Source organism: Diabrotica undecimpunctata, chromosome 6 (assembly GCF_040954645.1).
Source record: "Diabrotica undecimpunctata isolate CICGRU chromosome 6, icDiaUnde3, whole genome shotgun sequence".
In the NCBI taxonomy this organism is placed as follows: domain Eukaryota; kingdom Metazoa; phylum Arthropoda; class Insecta; order Coleoptera; family Chrysomelidae; genus Diabrotica; species Diabrotica undecimpunctata.
The window spans coordinates 83,700,928-83,721,159 of NC_092808.1; positions in this window are offsets into that span (position 1 = coordinate 83,700,928).

A 20,232-nucleotide genomic window follows, 5' to 3' on the forward strand; every position below is an offset into this window, starting at 1 on the left:
TGTATATTCTTGAACCGCAACTGTCGCATGCTATTATTTGATTTTTACTAGTACCAAGATCTTGGGAACAAACGCTTCCATTATTGGTCATTAAAACCTCAAAATTGTATCTTAAAATATTTTAGTAATCCTCGGCTTCTTGCGGTCTATTATTAATGAAATATAAAAAGCAATAACCTTTACGACTTAAATATTACGCACAATATTATTTTTATTATGCTTTCAAAACTTAAAAAGTTTTTAGAAAAATAAAGCAGGAAAATTTTGTTTGTTTTGATACCTAACCTCACCTTGTATTTGATTGATAAGCTCATCTTCCATTGATTTATTGCTGTTAATTCCATTGTTATAGCCTAATCTTTAAAATTTATAACATAAAATTTCAATTTTGAATCTTGGCATCAAATAATAATGATTTAACTTTCACTTACAACAACAATAATTTTACGTCACGGTAATGCTTCTACGAAGACGGCATTAGCTGAAATTTGTAGCTGAAGTTCTGTAGTTTGGAAGAAAGTACGTATGCATAAAAAAAGTGTTTTAAACGTTTTAAATTTTATGGTATACATAGGTTTTAACAATATGACTCTTACAATCGACATTTCATAGTTAATGGAAGTAATAAATTTTGTGTAATTCTTGAGAATCGTAAAAGTGGTAAAAACCGTGCAACGTTTTCTTTCAGCTTTATGGAAACTGATTTGATTTGCAACAAAATGCAAAAATTGCATACGAGAGCTGAACTCTTCACAGTTAAAACGCATTTCAACTTCTGCCGACAGATCACTCTGATAAAAAAATCGAATTTTTATCGATGAGTCAAGTTGAAACAAATTTTATTTAAAAAAATTGATTTTACGCGCTTACATGATAGTTTAAGATATATGATTTCTAGATCCATGTCTCTATATTTTTGGTACAACGTTGTCGAACACTTCATCAATACAGATCACAAGTTTGACTAGACTAATGTTAAAATCCTACAAACAGTAACTAATTATAAAAACAGGCTGTTTCTAGAAATGTGTTATATTACCAACACAAAAAATGTAATAAATTTCAAAGCAAATACGAATCAGTTAAGAAGCATCTACAGCAATATTTTGCAATCCATTTAATTAAAAATTAATTTACCATGTACCTGCTACTTTATTTTATAATATATCTACTAATACAAAGAAACTCGTCTATACAACTATACACTTTTTGTTGTTTCATATGTATTTTAATTTATTTTAAAATTGTCAGTGTAATGGTAAAAGGTGTACTAAAAATGTTTTGTCTTGTTTTTTTTTGTGAACGGTTTCACCTCTGTGAGATATAATTTTATCTTAATATTGCTTATCTCTTTGTTTTAATTAATTTGTAGTTTAATCAGGTGGCGAAATGTTAATGACTGAAATATACCAAAGAAAATTATATACCATGCGGTCCATATGTATGGAATAAATTCATTTTTGACGTTATTATGTACTATCTGAAAAAAACCTGAAACAGGTCGATTTTTATTCTTAAATTGACAATTTACATTATGAAAATATTATCCCCAGCTAGCACCCCCTTTGAAATATAAGCACCCCGTCGAAAATTTGAAATAACAAAGGGGGTCGTGTGGTATCTTGTTAGAAAGTGATTTTAGTCCTCTGTTCAGAAAAATAAAGATTTTAAGTTTGGTGCAATCACAACTGAGAAAATTGATTTTTAAGATGTAAAATTTTGATAATGTATCTATCACAAAACTTTAGGTTAAATGAAGATAATAATGTCACATAATATTTAGAATGTATTTTTGAATGTAATTTTCAATTAAATTAAATGTTCAAAATGACCACCATTCACTTCTTGACAATAGCTGAGGCGATTTTGGAATTCTCGCACAACATTTTGTACGACTTCGGGGGTTATTTTGTTAATTTCTTCCTTTATCCTACCTTTTAAAATATACTTTAGATTTTAAATTACCCCATAAGAAGTAATCGAGAGTCAAATCGGGTATTTAGACGGCCATTCGATCCTTCCACGTCTTCCAATCCACCTATTGGGAAAAACCTCGTTTAAATAATTTCAAACTATACGTGTAAAATGCTTCAGTCTGTCTTGTTGGTAGTAAAAAAAATCTTCGTAATGTAGGCACTAAAAAGTTAATCAAAAAATCTAAATAAACTTCACCATCAACTGTGCCCTCAAAAAAATAAGGACCAATAATTTTATTGTTAATGATACTAGTCCAAATGTTAATTTTTTAGGATATTGCGTGAGTCTCACACACCCAATAAGGATTTTCTCTGAGTTTTTTAACCGTTTCATTTAAATGACACGTCGCTTCATCAGAAAAAACTATTTTGTTTATGAACTGCAAATCTGCGTTCATTCTGTTCATCATCATTTCAGAGAATTTTTGCCTTTTATCGGGATCATCTTCATTTAATTTTTGAACCAAATGAACTTTGTAAGAGTGGTATTTTTCTTTATGCAAAACTCTCAAAATAGATGGTTTACTTACATCATTGACGGCGGCCAGTTTTCGAGTTGTCTTATGCGGATTTTCCTTAATCTCTAGAAGTACATCTAACTTTTTTTCATTAGTAAATTTAACATTTCTACGTGGTTTTTCAATATTTTTTACATGTCATATGAATATGTTTGACATCAATAGAGATCAACTGGGACCGTATTAGAGGTTGTTGTTCCATGTCTTACGACAGATTCATCAGCATCGTCGAATTCCTCTTTAACAACACTTACTTCTCATTTAATGATAAATTCTATCAACAAACTTTCGGTACCCCTATGGGAGCTAAGATTTCTCCTATCATTGCAACTTACGTTATGGATTATGTATTAGACTCAGTCATTCCTTTACTATCCTTTAATATTCCATTTATTAAAAAATATGCTGATGATATCATTTTGGCTATACCCAATGACAAGGTAGATGAACTATTAGACACTTTTAATGGTTATGACCCCTACATCCAGTTCACTATAGAGAGGGAAGATGGTAATTGGTCCGTCCCCTTTCTCGACATAAGGATGATCAGGGAAACCAACAACATCAAAATAGATTGGTATCAAAAACCGACCCATTCGGGTAGATACCTTAACTACAACTCATACCATAATAACTCTACCAAAGTCAACTTAATCAAACAGATGAAAAATAGAGTAACAAAACTATCAGATCCTTCATTTCATACAAAAAACCTACAAATCCTACAGAAACTTTTTATTTCAAACGCTTATCCAACACCATTAGTTAATAAGATTTTGTTTAATACTATCCATGACGAAGATATTTCACCTTCCTTCGCGACTAACAATGCTGATCCTGATGTCTTAAGTGGGAACCCAGTCTCGGATACTCCTATAAACAAATATTTTTCATTACCATATTTCAGAGATATCACTCCGGGGTTGACAAGGATTCTGAAAAGTGTTGAAAATAGCTTTGGCAATAATAATAACAACATTAAACTTAATGTGGCTTGTAGATCAGCCCTAACAATTAATAATCTTTATTCTAAGATAAAAGATAATACTCCCATAGATAGGCTTAGTAATATTGTCTACAACATTCCATGTCTCTCTTGCAACAATTCCTACATCGGTCAAACATCTCAATTATTGAAATCACGTATTACACTACACAAAAGTGATTCTCGACTTCACCCTGACCGTTGTGCATTAGCCAAACATGTCCATTCCACTGGTCATCTCATGGACTATACTAACACCACAATTCTCCACCGTGAGAACAATAAATCTAAAAGAGAGTTCATTGAAATGTCTTATATTTTCCTTAACGATTTCTCCATTAATGTTAAGAGTGACATCAAGAATCTAAGCGATATATACCACCTGTTACTTAAATCAGATACCAAGAACAATACTATATCACAGATAACTAACCTGACTGATATATCCATTAACAACTAACATACCTTTATAATTAATTTTCATTAACAAAAAATATATAACATTCCCTTGCTTTTCTTAGATACGTCTCAATAAGATTCAATAATACATGAACAATATAATATAATTAAATAAAGAAAATCAAAATAATATTTCCCTTTACTGAGATTTAAATTAATTCGTTTTTTACCAATGAACCTTAACGACATAAAGATTCATACGAACTAATGAAGTTGTCAGCGCTTGCGTTCTGGCTTAAACAGAACCTCACTTTTAACTATCTAAAAATCAAAAATTTAGTTATTGCCGACAATTCAAAGAATTACCTCCTTTTAAATGTAGTTGCATTGGGTTTTTCGATTAACCTTGGGTAAGCCTTTACGTGTCAAGTTCGAAGCTACCATACATTTCAATCCTTATAAAAAAACTTTTTTTTTGCACATAGTAACAAAAAACACCACTATGTTACTAGCAAAGTTTTTTAATATTCTAACTCTACAATTCTAAGTTACGGTAAGATCAATAATGTTTTAATAGATAATATATGGTAGCTAATTATAATTTATTCTCTTTCAGCCCTGAAGAGGCCAAATTAATTCTCTTTGGCGAAAACGTTCGGCGAAACAATTGATACACATTAGAGTATTTCTTGCAGATTTCCCCAATATTTAAGAGTTTACTATATATATATATATATATATATATAAAATTTATTTTATATATATATTTATTTATTTATTTTTATATAAGTAAAAGTAAAAAGTAATGGCATGTCTCGGAAAACAGAAAACCAAAAATGGTATATCGATGGAAGGCAACCGTATAACTATACGTATTTTAAATAAAGGTAATAGTTAACGAAATATTAAATAAAATAAATATATCAGCAGGATAATTAATAATAGGATTGGACAAAATACAGAATATTAGGATTTTACATCAAACATTTTACGTTTTATGTTAAATTAAAGTCATAATTAAAACATTTTGTTCACAAACCAAATTAAGAAATAGTTAAACTAAATATCATAACTTTTTATCAAAGTAAGTTTTCGATATGTCCACCATTTTCTTTAATTGATTTGTCAATATATTCCATAAAAGATCGTCTCATATTAAATAGTATCATTGGGTCTAAAGAAACTGCTGCAGTATTTATTTCTTTCCATAGTTGGTTACGAATGTTTTGGGATTCTTATAGACACGTTGTTTTAATAAGCCCCATACACCAAAATCAAGCGGATTAAATTCTCGGCTACGTGGTGGCTATAATGTATAATGGATGAATATATTCTTTTGGATACTTATCCAATGATTATTATGATTAACTAACGAACTAATATTATGCTGAACTAAAATGCCTCTGTGTTTACTATATTTATATCGTTTTTGTAAAAATGCTGAGTCTTTAAGTTTAGATTTGTAGCAAAAGTATTATGAAACAAGACACATATGCGTTATTCAATACCTGTGCTTTAGTTTGTAATTGTCCCAATAACAATGAGTAAAAAATTTAAGTAATGAATAATAAGTATTCTTTTGGGATTTTTTATAAATTAAATAGTTTTATCAATATCTCACCACATTGCCATGGAATATGACTGCCACGACCAATACAACGTTCAGAAAAGTTATATTTAAGTATGTTCTCACTGCCTTCTCTCTAAAATGTGGTGGTGTAGCATCTTACATAAACAACATATTTTGGGTTTTCAGCATTTTACAATAGGGAAAAAGTAATACAACGCCAGTATTTATAACAACTTAGGAAGCGTTAGAAAAGGGAAATTGTAAACCTAATGACGGCCAACGTCTTAATACGGACACGGCACCTAAAGAAGAATATGAAGAATATTTTTTTCAATAAAACATTTAACAGCCATAACAAAAATTTTGTAATGTTACATTATAATCTTTGAGTTGTTTTAATAAGAATAAACTATGAATTATGCTTATCTACAGGTATTCAGTGCTTTACCGCACAAATATCACAACTAAGAATTATTATGCAGCTGACTTATAAAATGCGATTATCTCGAAAACGGTTAAAATTTTAGTTTACTAACAGGTATATCTTTTCTTTGTAAAAATAATGTATCTTTAATATTTTTTAACACAATAGAGCTAACTTAAAGAGCAAAGCAAAACTATGCCACACATGTGGCATCCTCTATCAGTTACATTAAAGTATGTATAAAATTATAATTTAACCTGCTTAAAAAAATTTAATTATAATTTTTTGTTTAAAAATAATTACAAACGTAAAATTTATAGCGAAAAATAAAATTTTAAAACTCCACTTTAACACCCTGTATCTTTCTTAATATCAAAATTTTATAAAAGCAACATTTTATCGTAATGTTTTAAAGTGCAGAATCTACGGTTTCTGTTTGTACAGTTACTTAAGGACCACCCTGTATATATTTATATATATATATATATATATATATATATATATTATATATATATATATATATATATATATATATATATATATATATATATTATATATATATATTATATATATTATATATATATATATATATATATATATATATATATATATATATATATTATATATATATATATATATATATATATATATTATATATATATATTATATATATTATATATATATATATATATATATATATATATATATATATATATATATATATATATAAATATGTTGGAACTATCGGGTATGTGGTCTATATTAAATAAAAATCTTTGTTTTTTCTAAAGCTCAATATTTCGCCATTTCTTTAATAGCTTCATGGGGAGTAACTGTAAAAAACAAACATTTCAAAACACTGACGTACACTTAGATTTACAATACTTACAGAAATTAAAAGATTATACACACAAATAAAATTGAATATTAAAATAGCATTATTGCTGATGTAACTGTACATTTAATAAAATGCATGTTAAAATTTAAAATATCTTTGAGCACGTTCGTTAACAATAAATAAGATGGAACAAATAAAAATTATTTCAAAATGCAAAAATTAACAATGTAAGAAAACATTAGAGGAATAGTATTTCTTTAATTAATCATTAAGGCTAGTTAGTATGATTAATCATTAAGGTGAGTGTAGTTTTAAATTTTATTTAATGTATTGCAATATATCTTGCTTAATTGCCCCGTGTCTGTTTTATAATTTAAAGTTTGTTTATTTTTGTTAATGTGGTACATCTCCAAAAATAACCTACTTTTGTAATTTTCAGTCTATGCCAAAATACGTGCATTGTTGTAGTCTAACAGATGACCAGTGATTTTGTAGTGCTCGACAACTGCACAAGAATTTTTTCCTAAGCGGCAATCACTTTTATGCTGTGTGATACGTTGTTTTAGCCACTGCGATGTATAGCCAATGTAGTTTTTTCACATCCTAGACACGGTATTTCATATACCACATTACTCCTATATAAGGTTGGTACTGGGTCTTTAATTTTAGAAAAAAGTTGTTTGCTATTTATGGTATTGTATTTAGCTATATTAATAAATACAATAACAACAATAAATTATAATTTATTCTCTTTCAGCCCTGAAGAGGCCAAATTAATTCTCTTTGGCGAAAACGTTCGGCGAAACAATTGATACACATTAGAGTATTTCTTGCAGATTTCCCCAATATTTAAGAGTTTACTATATATATATATATATATATAAAATTTATTTTATATATATATTTATTTATTTATTTTTATATAAGTAAAAGTAAAAAGTAATGGCATGTCTCGGAAAACAGAAAACCAAAAATGGTATATCGATGGAAGGCAACCGTATAACTATACGTATTTTAAATAAAGGTAATAGTTAACGAAATATTAAATAAAATAAATATATCAGCAGGATAATTAATAATAGGATTGGACAAAATACAGAATATTAGGATTTTACATCAAACATTTTACGTTTTATGTTAAATTAAAGTCATAATTAAAACATTTTGTTCACAAACCAAATTAAGAAATAGTTAAACTAAATATCATAACTTTTTATCAAAGTAAGTTTTCGATATGTCCACCATTTTCTTTAATTGATTTGTCAATATATTCCATAAAAGATCGTCTCATATTAAATAGTATCATTGGGTCTAAAGAAACTGCTGCAGTATTTATTTCTTTCCATAGTTGGTTACGAATGTTTTGGGATTCTTATAGACACGTTGTTTTAATAAGCCCCATACACCAAAATCAAGCGGATTAAATTCTCGGCTACGTGGTGGCTATAATGTATAATGGATGAATATATTCTTTTGGATACTTATCCAATGATTATTATGATTAACTAACGAACTAATATTATGCTGAACTAAAATGCCTCTGTGTTTACTATATTTATATCGTTTTTGTAAAAATGCTGAGTCTTTAAGTTTAGATTTGTAGCAAAAGTATTATGAAACAAGACACATATGCGTTATTCAATACCTGTGCTTTAGTTTGTAATTGTCCCAATAACAATGAGTAAAAAATTTAAGTAATGAATAATAAGTATTCTTTTGGGATTTTTTATAAATTAAATAGTTTTATCAATATCTCACCACATTGCCATGGAATATGACTGCCACGACCAATACAACGTTCAGAAAAGTTATATTTAAGTATGTTCTCACTGCCTTCTCTCTAAAATGTGGTGGTGTAGCATCTTACATAAACAACATATTTTGGGTTTTCAGCATTTTACAATAGGGAAAAAGTAATACAACGCCAGTATTTATAACAACTTAGGAAGCGTTAGAAAAGGGAAATTGTAAACCTAATGACGGCCAACGTCTTAATACGGACACGGCACCTAAAGAAGAATATGAAGAATATTTTTTTCAATAAAACATTTAACAGCCATAACAAAAATTTTGTAATGTTACATTATAATCTTTGAGTTGTTTTAATAAGAATAAACTATGAATTATGCTTATCTACAGGTATTCAGTGCTTTACCGCACAAATATCACAACTAAGAATTATTATGCAGCTGACTTATAAAATGCGATTATCTCGAAAACGGTTAAAATTTTAGTTTACTAACAGGTATATCTTTTCTTTGTAAAAATAATGTATCTTTAATATTTTTTAACACAATAGAGCTAACTTAAAGAGCAAAGCAAAACTATGCCACACATGTGGCATCCTCTATCAGTTACATTAAAGTATGTATAAAATTATAATTTAACCTGCTTAAAAAAATTTAATTATAATTTTTTGTTTAAAAATAATTACAAACGTAAAATTTATAGCGAAAAATAAAATTTTAAAACTCCACTTTAACACCCTGTATCTTTCTTAATATCAAAATTTTATAAAAGCAACATTTTATCGTAATGTTTTAAAGTGCAGAATCTACGGTTTCTGTTTGTACAGTTACTTAAGGACCACCCTGTATATATTTATATATATATATATATATATATATATATATATATATATATATTATATATATATATTATATATATTATATATATATATATATATATATATATATATTATATATATATATATATATATATATATATATATATATATATATTATATATATATATTATATATATTATATATATATATATATATATATATATATATATATATATATAAATATGTTGGAACTATCGGGTATGTGGTCTATATTAAATAAAAATCTTTGTTTTTTCTAAAGCTCAATATTTCGCCATTTCTTTAATAGCTTCATGGGGAGTAACTGTAAAAAACAAACATTTCAAAACACTGACGTACACTTAGATTTACAATACTTACAGAAATTAAAAGATTATACACACAAATAAAATTGAATATTAAAATAGCATTATTGCTGATGTAACTGTACATTTAATAAAATGCATGTTAAAATTTAAAATATCTTTGAGCACGTTCGTTAACAATAAATAAGATGGAACAAATAAAAATTATTTCAAAATGCAAAAATTAACAATGTAAGAAAACATTAGAGGAATAGTATTTCTTTAATTAATCATTAAGGCTAGTTAGTATGATTAATCATTAAGGTGAGTGTAGTTTTAAATTTTATTTAATGTATTGCAATATATCTTGCTTAATTGCCCCGTGTCTGTTTTATAATTTAAAGTTTGTTTATTTTTGTTAATGTGGTACATCTCCAAAAATAACCTACTTTTGTAATTTTCAGTCTATGCCAAAATACGTGCATTGTTGTAGTCTAACAGATGACCAGTGATTTTGTAGTGCTCGACAACTGCACAAGAATTTTTTCCTAAGCGGCAATCACTTTTATGCTGTGTGATACGTTGTTTTAGCCACTGCGATGTATAGCCAATGTAGTTTTTTCACATCCTAGACACGGTATTTCATATACCACATTACTCCTATATAAGGTTGGTACTGGGTCTTTAATTTTAGAAAAAAGTTGTTTGCTATTTATGGTATTGTATTTAGCTATATTAATAAATACAATAACAACAATAAATACAATACCATAAATAGCAAACAACTTTTTTCTAAAATTAAAGACCCAGTACCAACTTTATATACGAGTAATGTGGTATATGAAATACCGTGTCTAGGATGTGAAAAAAGTTACATTGGCCCTACATCGCAGTGGCTAAAACAACGTATCACACAGCATAAAAGTGATTGCCGCTTAGGAACAAATGCTTGTGCAGTTGTCGAGCACTACAAAAACACCGGTCATCTGTTAGACTACAACAATGCTCGTATTTTGGCACAGACTGAAAATTACAAAAGTAGGTTATTTTTGGAGATGTACCACATTAACAAAAAATAAACAAACTTTAAATTATAAAACAGACACGGGGCAATTAAGCAAGATATATTGCAATACATTAAACAAAATTTAAAACTACACTCACCTTAATGATTAATCACACTAACTAGCCTTAATGATTTATTAAAGAAATACTATTCCTCTAATGTTTTCTTACATTGTTAATTTTTGCATTTTGAAATAATTTTTACTTGTTTCATCTTATTTATTGTTAACTAACGTGCTCAAAGATATTTTAAATTTTAACATGCATTGTATTAAATGTACAGTTACATCAGCAATAATTTTATTTTAATATTCAATTTTATTTATGTGTATAATCTTTTAATTTCTGTAAGTATTGTAAATCTAAGTGTACGTCAGTGTTTTGAAATGTTTGTTTTTTACAGTTACTCCCGATAAAGCTATTAAAATAAATGGCGAAATATTGAGCTTTAGAAAAAACAAAGATTTTTATTTAATATAGACCACATACTTGATATTTCCAACATATTTATAAATTGTTTTTTAAACGTAATAATCACATTAAATATATATATATATATATATATATATATATATATATATATATATATATATATATATATATATATATATATATATGTATTTATATATATATATATATATATATATATATATATATGTATATATATATATATATATATATATATGTATATATATATATATATGTATTTATATATATATATATATATATATGTATATATATATGTATATATATATATATGTATATATATATATATATATATATATATATATATATATATATATATATATATAATTTCTTTAATATTTTGATACTTTTTCACGTTTAAAAACAGATGGTGCTATTCATACATCATAAAATGTATTAAATAATGTAGAAACTCGTTAAAACTGCCATAAATAAAGCTCGAATTTGAAACTGAGAAATGCCGAGAGCAGCAAAAAATACGAATTGATCCCTAAGGAACAACCCGAGTCTGATTTCGTAAAAATGGTATTCGATAAGGACAAGTAATAAAAATTACGGAACATTCGAAATCTAAATCCATTCAGCTATAATTTTCTGAAAGTTATCCCGTTCGCGATAACGTTAATTCCACTTTATCCTTTGCGGACCTTACGTCAAAATTGTAATGAAATTACTGTTATTTTTAGTATTTACATTCTCGTTGTAGTGTAAATTTGCTATGGTTATTCGTTTTTTAATCGGCTTTAATTTCAAAAGCTGAAAATTTCTTTCGATGTATCAAGTGTAAAATGTATATCAAAAGTGTCTATAACGTTGAAATAGCTTGAATTGCCAACATTTTTATGAAGCTCAGCTGACAATTTGCCGGGTAGTAAAAATTCTAGGTAGATAAATAAATAATATATGTATAATACCTGTAAAAGCAAATATAGCTGACTTCCTATACTCTTGTAGAGTCTTTCGTAGGAAGAGTCCTAGTAGACGAGATACTAGGCGAGCTTAAAGATGCATAAAAAATCCAAGTAATCCTCGGAAAAAAGACGACTGATTTAAATAAAAGTCACATTTCTTTTTCTCTAATTCTAAATAATGTGAATTAAAAAATTTTTTTTTTTTGCAACATTTTATTGCAAAGCTATCAAAAAGTAAAAAAGTAGTTCAAAACCCTAAAAAATAAACGCTTTTTGCTTTACAATTTTTTATATTAATTATTATATATATATATATATATACATATAAGTATATATATATAGATATGTACATATATATACATATATATATATATATAAATATATATATATATATATATATATATATATATATATATATATATATATATATATATATATATATATAATCAGCTTTTAATTTAGCCCGTGAATTTTTAAGTCAAAATCACGTTTTCCGTACTTAACAACAATAGATGTTATTCCAAATACAGGTCTTCGAATTTTGGACCACACAAGTCCAATACAAACCCTATATTGGAAAACTGGAGAGATTCCACTCGCGTTTAGAAGACAATATCTAAATCTTTCTTATGCCGCGGCAGTATCGTCTAATCAAGATAATCCAGTTATACACAACGTATTCGCTGACCGCTTGAAAAGTTGTTTTCAAACTTCAAATCGAACTGATCACCCTTTCTATTACCGCCTACATACCTACTTGTTAACAATAGGTATCCATTTTCCAGACACCTACGATATCTCCTCAATTCAAACCCCTCCTCCTTGGACAATTTGTCTTCCCTCTACTGACACCAGCTTATTGCGCCTAAGCAAATCAGAAACGCCAGCAAGTCAAATTAATCAAGAATTTCTTAGAATATTAAGCAATTATAGTAGCTGTTTAAAAGTTTACACCGATGCCTCCAAAAACGAAAACGAAACTGGGGCAGCAATCTACTCATCAGATAATACAGAAGCTTACAAATTACCTTCATATACAACAGTATTCTCTGCTGAACTGTATGTGATACTAAAAGCACTAGTTCTGATAGTTAACAAAAATAAAAAGAGAAATATCATTATTACAGACTCTCTCAGCTCAATAATGGCATTAAACCAACTCTACTGTAGTCATCCACTACTCCTTCCCAATAAAAAAGAACTAAAACATGCAGAAAATATGAACGTTAAAGTTAATTTTATATAGGTACCGTCACATACTGGAATCGAAGAAAACACGGTTGTAGACAAAATAGCAAAAAATGCACCTACTAACCCAAACACAGAAGAGAATACAAAATCTCTTCACACCGACCTGAAAGCATTCTTTAAAGAAAGGATTAATTCAATATGTCAAGATACATGCCCAAGCTGTACGAAGTTGATATTAATTATCAAAAATTCCCAAAATTTAACAATAGAAAAGAACAAGTAACCTTCACTCGCCTCCGTATTGGTTCTACTCGGTTAACACACGACTACCTACTACAACGTGCTGATAAACCTATGTGTGACATGTGTAAAGGTATTTTAACGATAAAACATTGTTTATTGTAGTAGTCCCCCAAGTATGATTTACAACGCAAAATACCATCAACATTAAATAATGCTCTTGGAAAAGACAGTTATACTAAAAATATTTTCGCATTTCTCAAAGACTGCAAGCTGTTATCAAAAATCTAATATTTCACTTTGTATAGATTTAGTTTTATTTCTAATTATCATCGAGTTAGAATCTATGGAGAAGCTATGAGCATATTAACGTATGTACTAAAAACGGCGTATAGTTTGTCCCAAACCCTTCTTTCAGTGCGTCATAGTTGATAGAATTCTCTCCAACACATTAAGCTAGAAGTGACAGAAAAACACGTGAGTCTGTGATTATTATACATAAAACTTAGAAAATTCTACGATTCTAAATATCGTAAAGCTAATTCTACTTACGGGTGTATAATTGGTTGGAGTTTAGAATACGCTAAATAGATATCCAATCGATGATGCGCATAAATATAATTTGACGCAAATGGTCTCGATCGTGACAGTATTTTCACAATGTCAACTGATAAAATAACAATTGTCATTTTAGGTTAGTATTTTCAGACATTTTACAGTGAAAATTTAACTTTGTATTTATTGTCATAAAAATATTTTTAATATGCCGAGATATATCGAGAAAGAACAAAGACTAATATTAAAATTATTAAATTATTTTCAATTAGAAAAAGAGGGATTACGATCCTGCAACTGTCAAATTTAACTAAAATGACATGCAATAATTCTCGACATTCTTAAAATCCTATATTATGTCAAAATTAGTGACGCACTGAAAGAAGGGTTTAGGACAGACTGTAGGTAGGCGTGGCTAACTGTGATATCAATATGGCGGTGGGATCACGACCGGACTCAATAATATTAAAACTACTATAAAAATATGACTAGTTATTCAGAAGATTTAATCATAATCTAAAAAAGTGCAATACATTTTTAATAAACTATGTTTTATTTATCCCGCGGTAAACACTAAAAACACGATATATTATACATAAAGATAAATTAATACAGTCAAATACTATTAATTTATTCTCTGAAGTACGGGCCATTACTTTGTTTACATATTTGTATACTAACCTGTAGAACGTTATTCCTGAAGATTTTTTATTAACATTGCTTCTGCCATTGCAACTATGTTGAGAACAAGAAACCATTATTATGCACTATCACAATATATTATTACAGTTTCTATAAAAGTATTATAAAACTAAAAATATTTGAAAAACAACAAACGTAAATAAACATATACGATCTGTCAAAAGTGGCAAAACAATATGGCCGAAGTGAGGTCGTTTTTAGTCACGTGATGCCATCTCCATAGATTCTAACTCGATGCTAATTATGTATTGCTATGGTTAATATTATATTGTTAAGTTCTAACTCTGTATCACAATCCTACACGCTAAAAACCCTGCGTGGTTCTTGGATCATGTAAGGAAAAAAAATCATATTTTCGATTTTTCTTTTTCTCGCATATAGAGTGAAATAATGTAAATTAAGTAAGTATAAATAATTAATCAACAAATTCTTTAAAATAATTCTAACTATTTTCTTATTATTTTTATTTATAATATTGTATTTAACGATTTTTTTTTTTGTAATAAAGTGGTATAATATAAATATAATATTGTGTACAGGTGGGTGTATATATGTGTATTTAAATTATACAAAAAGTGAGTATATCACATTAATTCTGAAACGTATGTTTACTTTTTAAAATTAATTATTTAAAAATCTAATACAAATTAAGTTGGTATTTATTTGCCTTATTCAAAGTGTTTAACTTGTTCAACTTGTTTACCAAGTTTAACGCTTGCAAACCTGTATGTGAAGGAGCCATTAAGACTTTTAATAATATTGTGTTTTTTTGTGAAATCCGTAAAGGTGAGATAACTATTTTTAATCAGTTTTTTCAGTTAATTACTGATCTACATTATTTTTTTCTTAAAAAAACATAAATTTAATTAAAGCTATTATGAAATCATGGATCAAAAATTAAAAACTCCAACGAAAAACCATGTAAACGAAATTGAATGTACACAGGAATTTCCAAATAAAAAAACTGAAAATTGACTGGAACACATTATGCATAATTTGCAGATAAACAAAAAAAAATTATAAACATTGTTCTGTTATTGATAATATGCAAATAGTATGCACTATCGAAAATAAATAAAATATTGGATAAAGCAAAAATTAAAAATGATTTACACCTACTCGAACGATTTGATATTTTGTGTGGGTTTAATTTGCATTTAGTTATATAATTAGTTTAACCATAAGACACTGGGTCTAATACAAATGTAAACTAGAAAAGCGCAACGAAACTGTTCGTTTCTGTACGTTACTGTACCATTCAAGTAGAAAATATTCTGAAGACATTCGTTGAACTTTGCCAATTTGAATTTGTATCAGCCCGAGTGTCTAACGAAGTAAGTAAAATTTGTAATCCAACGCCGCATTGTTGGCTTTTTAATTCGTCAGAGCCATAGCCACTATTTTGCAGGTTTAAAGCTTTTGCACATATTGTATAGCCTGGAGGACAGAAAACGATATTATTAAATCGTTTTCGTTCATAGCCATCACAGTAGATGGAACATTTGTACGCTAACCACTAAAGTGGGAAATATTCTGGGGTACAACATTTGTTGTACTTTCTAAGTTTAATTTTGTATCAAACCGAGTGTCTCCCAAAGCGAGGTCGCTAAAATAACGTTATTACACTTGATTGATACCGATATGAATACGAAAAAAATAAAGAATTTTGTATCAGCAGTGTTGATAGATTAAATTTCATGTTTGTTCACAAATATGAGAACAACTATTTTGCATTCAAAAGTAATTAGCTGTATAATATTAGTTGAGTTTTGGTATCCGCTAAGAAATGCTTATCTTTTCTCTAGTAATTTAGTAATTATTGCTTTAAACTAAATACCATTTTATCAGATCTTATTGAGGTCCGATGGTTTCTGCTCTTAAAGTTTCAAAAGGTTTAGGTTCCGTGGTTCGTTTAGACATATTTCAAATGATTTATTTCATATAATTTCCAATTTGCACAAATTTGTTTTATCAAATCTTCCATAAAGTGAAGAAGTAGAATCAATGATTGATTTTATATAAGATTTCCCTGCTGCAGAGTACTTTTTTTAGTTTGTTGAAAGAATTTCTTGCCTGTCCTATTCTTGCCTTAATCTCTTGTGTGTACTCATCATTTTCGTTAATTATTGTACCCAGATATTTATATTTTTCAACTTTTTTAATTTGCTCTCCATGTATTGTTATGTTTTCTTGGCGCTGTTGAACTTTTGTAATTACCATAAATTGTGTCTTTTTTGTGTTTAGGGACAGTCCGTTTTCTTCACTGACTTCTACCACTCTGTCAATGTCACTCAGAGATTCCATATGAGTTCGTATATTGATTTCTGATTCAGTGACAGTAGGTGGGTTATGTTTACTGGAAGTTCCACATTACTTTTAACCAGATATTTATAAAACGTAGATGAGAGTGCTTTATTTTTAAAACATCCAAACAGGATGTGATTAACATCACACTGGGAAATATTATCACATAAACACTTTCCTGATTCTATAATTTCTAATCTAGCCAGGTGAGCAGGAACAGCACCGTGGTCAGTTTTTAATCTTGTGATAGTTGCTGCTGATCGTTTAGATATATTATAATGAAATATGTGTGGTAATTATATTAGGGTAGGTGACGTAGGATGAATCTTGTAATAATGATTATTTGAAGTATTCGCCAATATTTTCCATCTGTCTGCCAGTTAAAATTTATTTTTTTATTATAAAAATTGATTAGATCTGATACTGTGTAACTATGTTATTGTATATCTAAATGAGTAGAATCCTTAGCGAGCTCGTCTACTATTTCATTACCTTTTATCCCCGAGTGACTGTTTTGCCCAAATAAATGTTAAATATTTGTTTCTCATTTTTTGTTTAATTTCACATATATCAGCTCACATGTCTTATGGTTCAACTCAGTATTATTAAGTCCACTAAGGACTGACTTACAGTCTGAGATGATCACAGCATCTTGCAAATTTTTGTGCTCCAGCCAATCCAGAGCTTTCCTTATAGCTACCGCTTCTGCAGTGTAAATAGAGCAATGTGGAGGAAGCTTTAGTTTAAATGATTTGTTTTTGGAAGAAACGTACACTGCAGACCCTACCTTCCCATCGTTCTGTTTAGAGCCATCTGTGTAAATTATAGTTTTATTAGTATATTCACTCAAATGAAGTTTAACAACTTGTTATTTATTTGGTGTGATTCTGAATATTTCGGAAATATAATATTTGATTTTTTAAAGATTGATTGTATTAAATTCTAATTTATAAAATGGTATAATAAAATTTGTTGAAAGGGTAACCGGTAAATCATTGGTTTCCAGAAAGGCATCCGCTAATGGTAGTGAATGTTTTATTTTCCAATAATTGTTTACTAGATTTTGAATAGATAATTCATACAGCATAATTAGTAAGTCGCTTGTTCTAGTCCTTAATTTTAATACATATTTTGTTGCTAATAGATTTCTACGATTTTAAAATGGCATTTCATTACTTTCAGCAAGTAACAGAGGGCATGGTGTTGATTTCATAGCACCCAAAGTTAATATGAAACTTTAAAACTGAATACGATCTATTTTTAGTAAATGTGTATTGCTTGCTGATCCGTATAACACACATCCGTAATCCAAAATTGATCGCACGTACATCTTGTAAAACATCAATGCAACTTTGGGATCAGCACCTTATTTCCTGCAAGTGACACATTTAAGGAGATTGATGCCTTTCTCACATCTTTTTTTTACATATTGGACATTTTTAGACTGGTTTGGTTTAAAATTGAAATTTAATGAGCACTTAATCGGTGCCAGCACACAACTGGCTGAACTATTTCGCTTAATAGATTTTGTAAAGTTATATCCATAGCTCCATTTTAACTCTATTTGTATAATACGTAAGTAGTCTTCGGGTAGGTTTTTCATCTCAAATAATTTTTAAGTATTTTGCATTATCATTTAATAAATTATTTTGTTAACTGTAATTTTATGCATTGGATTCATATTACGTATCTAGCGAAAAATGCCACTCTGCGAAAAGTTGTCAATTTTCCAAATAACCTGAAAGCATTGCTCGATAAAAATTTTGTTCCTGACAATTTATTAGGTTACTTAAAGTACATAAATATTTAACTTTAATTTGATTAAAATTAATTTAAATTTAATTAATTAGTTGTTACAAATGTTTAATTGTTTACAAATTGTAATTAATTGTTACGAATGTTACAAAAATGTCGCTTAGAGTGGATACGACTTTGTCTTTTTTAAATAAAAAAATATATTTGTAGTAAGTAAGTTAAGAAAGTAAGTTTTTTCACCTAGTAAAGGATTTCTTTTTAGTAGGTAATATTTTCAAAAATCCAGTCACGTTTTGAAAGAGTTCATAAAAATCTGAAAACATTGTCACTCAAATCACTCCTCATTTTTAATTCCCCCGTCATTTCATTTTTTAAATAAAGAAAACGTGTCGGCATTTTAGAATATTCTACACGATAAAGCAAAACTGGAAAGTATGCTGAAGCTTTGGAATAAAGCGATCAATTTTTACTCCAAGAAACTTTCCGTACTGGTTGAAAGTTTCATCATAAATAAAAATGATTTAAATTCACACTGTTGCGTACAGTTATGTATATCTTGAATGTGTAAAAAAATATCGTTTATATTTTTTTGGGTAATCTATATGCAAACGCAAACTATTTGTTCAAATATATCCACAAGTTGCTCATATAGAAAAAATATCTAACATTTTTTAAAATTTTTACTCCAATGTATTTAAACAACTGCATTAAAAGTATACGTATAAACATATTACATATATAATACATACATATATATATATTGATACGATTAGGGTTTATAGAAAATAATTTATAAGTTATATACTACATAATATTAGATATTTGGTTGTTTTAAATAAGTTATATACTAGAGAATTTTATAAAAATATATTTATGTGAGGGCATTTTAAGAAATTAGCATATAATAATTGTAAAAAGTTGTATTTTAATGTTGTAAATATATTTAAGTGAGCCATGTGCATAGGCAACCAACTATACAGTGAGTGATAGACAGATATACTTACTCTCCAAGTGACATTTTAGGAAATAATTGGGAATATAAAGTGGGGTTATAATAATATATTGTTTGAAATGTGTATTTTATTAAATTAGAGTGTTAGTTACTAATTTGAATATTGTTCTGAAGCTATTTGTTCCAGGAACGCAACTCAACAATATTGGCAATATCATTTTAAAGTCGTCTACTTTAAAATGTATAATGTATGTCTGAATTGTCAATATAGATGAGTCAGATAAAATTAAATTATTAGAAGAATTTTTCACTAAGTAACAAAAACAAAATTTGTTTAATTTACTAATGTTTGTATTTTGAGAACGATTTCCGAAGTGGAAATTGAAACGTCAATAAACGTATTTAATCTTTAATTGTGGCTTATTCCCAGTTAAATAGTAATTAACTAATTTGAATGTTTATTCTGATCTGA